This window comes from Eschrichtius robustus, chromosome 10 (genome assembly GCF_028021215.1).
Source record: "Eschrichtius robustus isolate mEscRob2 chromosome 10, mEscRob2.pri, whole genome shotgun sequence".
Classification (NCBI taxonomy): Eukaryota; Metazoa; Chordata; class Mammalia; order Artiodactyla; family Eschrichtiidae; genus Eschrichtius; species Eschrichtius robustus.
In genome coordinates, this window is record NC_090833.1 from 22570670 (window position 1) to 22579276 (window position 8607).

Consider the following 8607-nt stretch of genomic DNA (forward strand, 5'->3'; position numbering starts at 1 on the left):
CTGACCCCAGGAGTGAATGGGGACTGGCACCCAGCCCTGTTCTGCTCACCAAACTGTATTCCCACAGGGCTAGATCTGCCCAGAGAGGGCATCTTTTTCTCTTGTCTCCATAGAAGGGGTACCTTTCTTTAGCTCATACCAAGCTCTTTCTATAGGGGCTTGTGGAGGCTCTATCAGGACTTACCTTGGCCCATCCTGGGTCCTTTGAAGGATGTTTTCCTTCATGGCTTGCCCATTTGTGTCCTACTTAAAAGAGCCTTTAAGACCTTCCAGATACAAGTCCCATTGTCTATTTCTTTCTTTTTTTTTTTTTTAATATATCCCAGAAATTTATTTAATGTTTGCTTGATACATTTTATATAGAAAGGTTAGGACTGTTTGCTTTGGGTGCCCCTGGTAAATCTCGTGGAGGCACTGAACTACAAGGGGTGCCAATCTGGAGACATCAGAAATGGAAATCACACGCCCCATTTTATGACTGTTCTTAAAGATTTGTCTCTAGTGAAATTAGGCCACTCCCTTAAAAAATGCTCAAGATGTTAGAGCTACTGTGTGAAAACAGCTGGCATTTAGGAGGGCATTTCACATTTTGGTCTGTCGGAACATTTAAATACTTCGAAATAAAAAATACTCAACTTTGAAGCTTTCAATACTGGAAGACTTTCAAGTCTAGGGTTAACAGCCAGGAAGGCTGCTTTGTGTTCTTTAAACTGGACTCTGTTGCCCACAAAGTTAATCTTCGGCTTTGGCTTCCGTTTCTTCCACATTATAATTTCCATCCACTTCTGCATTTTCTCTCTCAAGCCTCTCCAGCTGCCTTGCAAGTTCAGTCTCATCTGTATCTGTGACCACTTTGGGCTCCATTTGAACACTGAAGACGCCCCTCTTTTCCTCAATCTTTTCTTTTATGACAGCCATAGCTTGGTTGAGGACAGAGAGGCCTTCTGTTCTCTCCAGGGTGGTTGTAGTCATTACATACCGAGGAGGAGCTATTAGATTAATCTTGATGGCATGGTTTCTGTAGAACAGTTCAAACCTGCTCTCAGGGCTGCTTTTACGGCATTGATGCCTTCATAACCATAACAAGCCACTTCACTGTCTGCTCGAATTTTGACAGCTTGTGGGGTTAAACGCCTATTAATATTGTTAATGAGTACTTCCCGTTCATCTTCATTCAAATCTAAGCTATCCAAAATAGATGGCTCTGAGACTGCGTGCTTAAATGCATCATAGGCACCGTATCCGGGTCTCTTGTACTTGTCATCGAAGACCCAAGCAGTCCTCTGGAACAGGCTTTCCAGCTGTTCGTCCCTGGTGTATTCTAAGACCTCAGCAACATGACGAAGAATGCTGTAAACAGTTTTGGATTTGGTAAATTTATCTTCACATTTGATTGCTCCCTCGGAGAAACTCTTCTTTTTGAAAAATCAATACATCCTTTTTCTTTGTCCTCTCTAATGACAACCACACATTCATTCCTGCCAATTTGGATGAGTTTGTTTATAGAACGGATACGCCTTCTGGACAACTCACTCAGAAGAATCATGCTTTCGATGTTGTTGTATTCCAGCAAGCTGACATAAGCGCCCATTTCAGCAATGGACCTTACCTTCACCATCACCACTTCTTCCACCTCAGGAAATTTGTGCTGATAAAATCTACAAATTAGACCCGGCATTGTGAGGTATGTGTGTGAATTCCCCACTGGTGTCCCGCGCCACGCTCTTCAATCAGAGAGATCAGACTTGATCCGCCCACAGCAGCCGTCGACTCTCTTCAGCATCCCATTGTCTATTTCTTTCCTGCCCAAACTGGCCTTTGCGCAGGGCCCTGGGGGAGTGGGCCAAGAGCTGTACTTCATCCCTGCTGGACAGCTGGACTATCCAACTAAATTGCAAGGACTAAGTTCTACCAACTAATCTCCTTCCTGTGTCCACAGCTAATGCACACCCTCTTCCTCAGCAAAAAGAAAGCCTTTGTTACATATAAATATAGGAAGGAGTGTCTGATAAGCCAGAGGCCAGTATACAGCCAGCAAGCACCAAGCAGCCACTGGGGAGACCACGTGAGTGAGGACAAAAATGTGGTTTTCCTCTCATCATGACCAGATGACCCCAGCTATGACAAGATCATACATAGTCCTAAAAGTGGCTACTCTTGCTGTTGCTACAGTTCCCTTGGGCAATCCTTTGTCTAGAGCTGCTGCACGCAACAGAATCTGTTACAGATATTTCTTTCTTCTTCCCTGGCCCCTCACATCAAAGGGTGCTGTGAGCTTTCTGTACTTGCTGGTCCCAAAGTGTCTGCAAATCCCTGGTTCTTTTCATCATGGCCTATGTGACTAGTTCCTTTATTTAAAAGTCTTAAAAATGTCCACCTGGGAGTATGGTTGGTTTCCTGCTTCTGGCTGGTCCTTACATCCTCATGAAATTACAGAACCATGGGGACAAAGAGAACATCTTATAAGCTTGGAAGTAGAGGTGGGTGGTTGGGAGAAGATGTTGGCAGAGAATGATTGTGGATTTTTCAGTAGCAACTGAGAAAGTTAGAAATCAGTGGAGCAATTTCTTACAAATTCTGAAAGAATTATTTTTGACTTAGAATTTTATTCCCAGTCAGCACATCAATTAAATATGAAATAGACTGAAGATATTTTCAGAACTTCAGGGTCTCTAGGAATCGACATCCTTTCTTAGGAAGGTACTGGAGGAAGTGCTCCGTCACAACGAGAGTAAACAAATGAAAGGAAGATGGGGGCCTGGGAAACAGGAGATCCTGTGGGAGACAGGGGTGAAGGGAATCCTCCAGGTGAGGGCCAGGGGAGAGCCCAGGACGGCAGGTGTGTGGCAGGCACAGGAAGCAACTGAACCAGTGAAAACAAGTCAGGGCTCCAAAAGAAGCATTAATAGAATATTGAGAGGAGATTTAGACAATGCAGAAAAATTTGAAAATGTATTAGTGATAAATATATAGAAAACAAAGCAAAAAACGGCATACTTCTGGGCTCAACTGTGGATAATGTAAACACTGACTATTGCTCTAACTAAAATTAATATACAAGCATGTCAAAAGTACAAGGCAATGGGAAGTGTGTGATTGTGTGTGTATATGTGCGTGGGTGAGTGTGTGCGTGGTGTGTGTGTGGTAGTGGTGGTGGTGATGGTGGAAGTGGGGGAGAGATGAAGAGCCATCTAGGCCAAGGCACCAGCCAGCTGATAAATAACATCTGAAGCTGACAAAGCAAGAACAATTACTATAAGCATGGTACTGAATATATGGAAGTAGATGCTTAAAGAATCAGCTGAAAGATTTGAGAGTGGTTGTCTTTGACTAGCAGGAGATGGGAGGGAGCTATGAATTGCTATTTTTGTTTTTGTTTTGTGATCTATTTTCCTTTTTATAACAAACCTTATAAACTCTAAGTTATGTTCAGGTTTAATTTTAAATTACCTATTATAAAAAACCCAAACTAAAACCTAAATATGGGGAAAAAAGATGTGAGAATGTAGGGATTTATGTGATTTTTTTCTTTCCTCTAATTTGTCTTATTAATAAATAATCTTTCACAGTTCCAAAACAAAAACCCAAACCATTAACATGTGGATCTGAAACAAAACAGCTGGGCAGAAAACCTTGCTCCCCTGCTCCCCTGGGCTGGTTCAGGAGATCTTGCCAGATGGCATACTTAGTACCCAGATAGCTTTGATCTTTGAACTGCAAATGAACATCCCATTTCCTTCCTGAACATGGTCAGAGCTCTCTGTGTTCCAGTCACACCTCACTCCTCGACCTCCCTAACCCTTGAAAGTTGTAGTGGGTTGAATTATGTTCCTCAAAAAGATATGTCCAACTCTTAACCCCAGGTACTTGCAAATGTGACTTTATTGGAACTAGGGGCTTTGCAGATATTATTGATATTATGTTCAAGAGCTCAAAATGATGTCGTCCTGGTTTTAGAGTGGGTCCTGGGTCCAATGACTAGTGTCCTTATAAGAGAAAGAGAGGGAAATTTGACACACAAACACAGAACAGACACAGGGAAGAAGGCCACGTGAAGATGGACGCAGAGATGAGAGTGATGCAGCCACAAGCCCAGGAACACCAGGAGCCACGAGAAGCTGAAAGAGGCAAGGAAGTATCCTCCCATAGAATTTGTAGAGGGAGCATGGCTCTGCCAGCACCTTGGTTTCAGACTTCTGGACCTCAGATCCGTGAGAGAACCAATTTGTGGTCATTTGTTATGGCAGCCCCCGAGGAAACAATACAACACACGGATGCAGATGGAGGAGAAGCAAGCCTTCGAGCCTGTGGTGTGAGTTTTTCAGGTTCTCTTCTCATCAAACAAACATTTGCTGAGCTCCTGCCATTTGCCAGGCTGTGGGCTGGGCCTCGTGGCTGGGGATGAGAATTTGGAGGCTGAGGCATCTTGACCGAAGTGCTGTGGGCCATGTCATAGTGTTTGGGCTTCATCTCCTGAACCAGAATAGGCCACTGAAGGATTGTTAAGATGAGTTTGGTGCTTTGGAAAAAGAAGTTGGAGCAGAGGGTAGTACGGAGAAGGGATTTTAGTGGGGACTTGGGAAATGTCAGTTAGGACCGGGATTTTCAAACAGGGAGCGCGGGGCCCTTCACTGCGGAGACTTGGGCAGGAGAAGCCTGTGCTGTCTGAAACAGAACATTCAACAGGCCTATTGTTTTCATATTATAGATGATAAGAAATCTCAGCATGAGAAAATCTTGGAATTTCTGCATAAAGAAATTCTGCATAAGAGAGCATGACAAAACGTTGTAGGGTGATGGATTCCAAAAGATTAATCATAGTACACCCCATATTTTCTGAGTATTTTGCTATGCACTATGCTTTTTACTTATTTCACTTAATTCTCTAACAGTGCTATGAGGAGAGTACTGTTACTAATTACCTCTATTTTAATCATGAATAGCTGAGGCTTAGATTTGGGTCAGGTCACACAATTAGGTGGAGCTGGAACTCTAACTCCAGTGGCCGTGCTCCTTAACCATTCCCCAGCATTTCACTCCCTTAAAAAAATTAATTAAAATTTTATTTTTAAAAATTTTATTGAAGTATAATTGATTTACAATGTGCTAATTTCTACTGTACAGCAAAGTGGCTCAGTTATACATATATATATTCTTTTTCATATACTTTTACATTATGGTTTATCACAGGCTATTGAATATAGTTCCCTGTGCTATACGATAGGACCTTGTTGTTTATCCATCCTATATATATTAGTTTGCCTCTGCTAATCCCAAACTTCCAATCCTTTCCTCCCCCACCCCCTCCCCCTTAGCAGCCACAAGTCTGTTCTCTATGTCTGTGAGTCTGTTTCTGTTTCGTAGATATGTTCATTTGTATTGTATTTTATTTTTATTTTATTATTTTTTAACATCTTTATGGGTATAATTGCTTTACAATGTTGTGTTAGTTTCTGCTGTATAACAAAGTGAATCAGCTATATGTATACATATATCCCCATATGCCCCTCCCTCTTGTGTCTCCCTCCCTATCCCACCCTCTAGATGGTCACAAAGCACCAAGCTGATCTCACCGTGCAATGCAGCTGCTTCCCATATATGTGATACCATATGGTGTTTGTCTTTCTCTTTCTGACTTACTTCGCTTAGTATGATAATCTCTAGGTCCATCCGTGTTGCTGCAAATGGCATTATTTCATTCTTTTTTATGGCTGAGTAATATTCTGTTTTTTATATATACATATAGATATAGATATATATCTATCTCACATCTTCTTTATCCATTCATCTATCGACAAACATTTTGGTTGTTTCCATGACTTGGCTATTGGAAATAGTGCTGCTATGAACATAGGAGTACATGTATCTTTTTGAATTGTAGTTTTGTCTGGGTATATGCCCAGGAGTGGGATTGCTGGATCATATGAAAACTTTTTTTTTTAGCTTTTTGAGGAACCTCCATACCATTTTCCATAGTGGCTGCACCAGTTTACATCCCCATCAACAGCATTTTATTCCCTTTGAAAGGTTTAGTTCAGTGGCTAATAGGATGTGCCAGAAATTATAAGGATTTGAATGAAGGCAGTGACAGTCAGTCTGGGTGGGAAGACAGATGTGAGGGCTATTTCAAAAGACTTGGTGACAAATCAAACAGGGAAAGGTGAGGGGAAAATATAACTTGGTACACAAGCAGAGATACTATCCACACTTTTTTCTTTCTGCTTTGGAAATATTGTATGATATTTAGAGTTTTGTGTTTCAAATATTAAGAGTTTTGCAGAATCAACTCAATCCAATCTGTCTAAAGCAGTACACTGTATCTTTCTTTCTTTCTTTCTTTCGTTCTTTCTTTCTTTCTTTCTTTCCTTCTTTCTTTCTTTCTTTCTTTTTTTCCTTCTTTCTTTCTTTTTTCACACTCACACTGTAATTTATTTTTACAAGAGATAAATAGACTGACACCAAGCATTGTAAATGGATGACCACAACAAAAGCAACAATGATTGCAATTACCAAACACGAAACACACTCATACTATGTCATAATATAGACATTCAGTCCAGTAATCCTCCACTGTAACAGCTCCTTTACTTTGCAGTGAAAATTGATTTGTATATTCTTTGCCTCTGAGTCCTTGTGGGATTTTTTTTTTTAATTCAAACAGAAAGTCACAAAAATTATAATCATCCTCATCAGTTCACTCAGTCCCATGTAATTAATTTTTTTTTTCATCTTGATCTTTTGTTAGCACTTTTATGAGTTCATCAGTTTTTCATTAGAGTTCTGAAAATGCTTATTCATTCAGTTCAGCAGTACAATCAGTTACCAGAAACCTGTACTTGTCAGAGTCTTTTCCATGAATTCCTTGAAGATGAAACCCTTTTATAGGAACATATTTGCAAAAGCATCAGAGTACACCCAGAACTGTCAGTACACTGTATCTTGTGGTACATCTGAGCCATAGCATGGATGTAATTTCATGCAACCCTATTCATCAGTAAATTCTGTAGCAAAGATGATATAAAATTCAAGTAACCACACACTAGCTTCTCTCCTGGATGGTTAGACTTCTATAGAATGTGTAAATAGATGAACAGATTTTACAAAATACAGTTATGTGTCATCAATACCCTCAATTGCAAAACAAGCCTGATTTTTTTTTTTCCCATTTAACTTCATTTTGGGAAATCCCGGCACATATTTTATGCCATGTTTAATAAGTGTCTGTATTGGTTTGCTAGGGCTGCATAATAAAGTGCCACAGACTAGGTGGCTTAAACAACAGAAATATATCTTCTCACAGTTCTGCAGGCTGGAAGTCCAAGATCAAGGTAGCAGCAGGTTTGGTTTTCTACTGAGGCCTCTCTCCCTGGCTTGCAGATGGCTGCCTTCCTGCTGTGCCCTTACTTGGCCTTCTCTGTGCATCTGTGTCCAAATCTCCTCTTCTTCTAAGGACACCAGTCATATTGGATTATGACCCACCCAAAAGACCTCATTAACTTAATCACCCTTTAAAGACCGTATCTCCAAATTTAATTATATTCTGAGGTTCTGGGGGTTAGGACTTCAACATATGAATTTAGGGTAGGGGACAATTCTGCCCACAGTATGATCCAAGGTCATAAAGGTCAGAGCCATATTCACACTGTAGGGAGCCGTTTCTTGAGATGATGGGATCCAATTGCTCAGGCCATTTGGACAATCAGAACGGAGCCAAAAGTGACTTCACTGTGGGACACTTAACGAAGTTACCTCCCTCTTTCTTATTACATGGCCTGTTTCCCAGGGCTAGAGACAGATTTCAGTCATTCTTTGGCATTATTACTGGCCATGGGGACCTCTACATCTGATATTTGAAAGGGATGAGAACATGGGTGGGTGGAGGTTGAAAGTATTTGTTTAGATACGAGTACGTGGAGAGGCTGAATGAAATGGTGCTGGAACTGGCAGAAACGTTGGAGGTCAGTGCTCTGGGGCTTCTAGAACTATGTCCCCTTCTCCCTAGTGCAACTCCCCCTATGAAAGGTCACCGCACATTCATCCATTTGGCATCATGGAAGAAAAGCTTCCTTTAATCTTGTTTTTCCTTATATATGATTCAAAGTCCATTTATTAAGGGAAAAGACTGTGGAGGTACACGTATATTTCCTAATAAAACAAGGTGAGGGGGAATTTTTTTTTTTTTTGCTACATATTGTTTGATTAAAACACATATTTCCAACTAATTAGCTCTATAATAAAACAAAACAGGATAACAGCCTTCTACTATTTAAAAATCCTTTCCCGTCTCCCCAGCTGAAGTATTCTTCTGCTCCCCTGTCCAGTGAATGGCCTTCTTTTTTTTTTTTTTTTTTTTTGCCTCACCTTTGGCCTCACACTAGAGTCTCAAATCTGTATCTACCACCTAGAATTTTCCCCTGAGCTTCAGGAGTTGATTGCCAGTTCTCTCTAGGTCTTGCCACTTCACTGCTCTATAGGGCACTTATACTCAATATGTACAAAAGTGAACTTCTTTTTAAAAATTTATTTTATTGAAGTATAGTTGGTTTATACTGTTGTATTAAATTTCTGCTGTACAGCAAAGTGATTCAGTTATATATACATTCTTTT

General features: G+C 40.7%; 1 pseudogene; it reads right to left on the reverse strand.

The window, feature by feature from the left end:
- Positions 1-732: 732 nt before the first annotated feature.
- On the reverse strand, positions 733-1678 carry LOC137770438 (eukaryotic translation initiation factor 2 subunit 1-like; annotated as a pseudogene).
- Positions 1679-8607: the final 6929 nt, after the last annotated feature.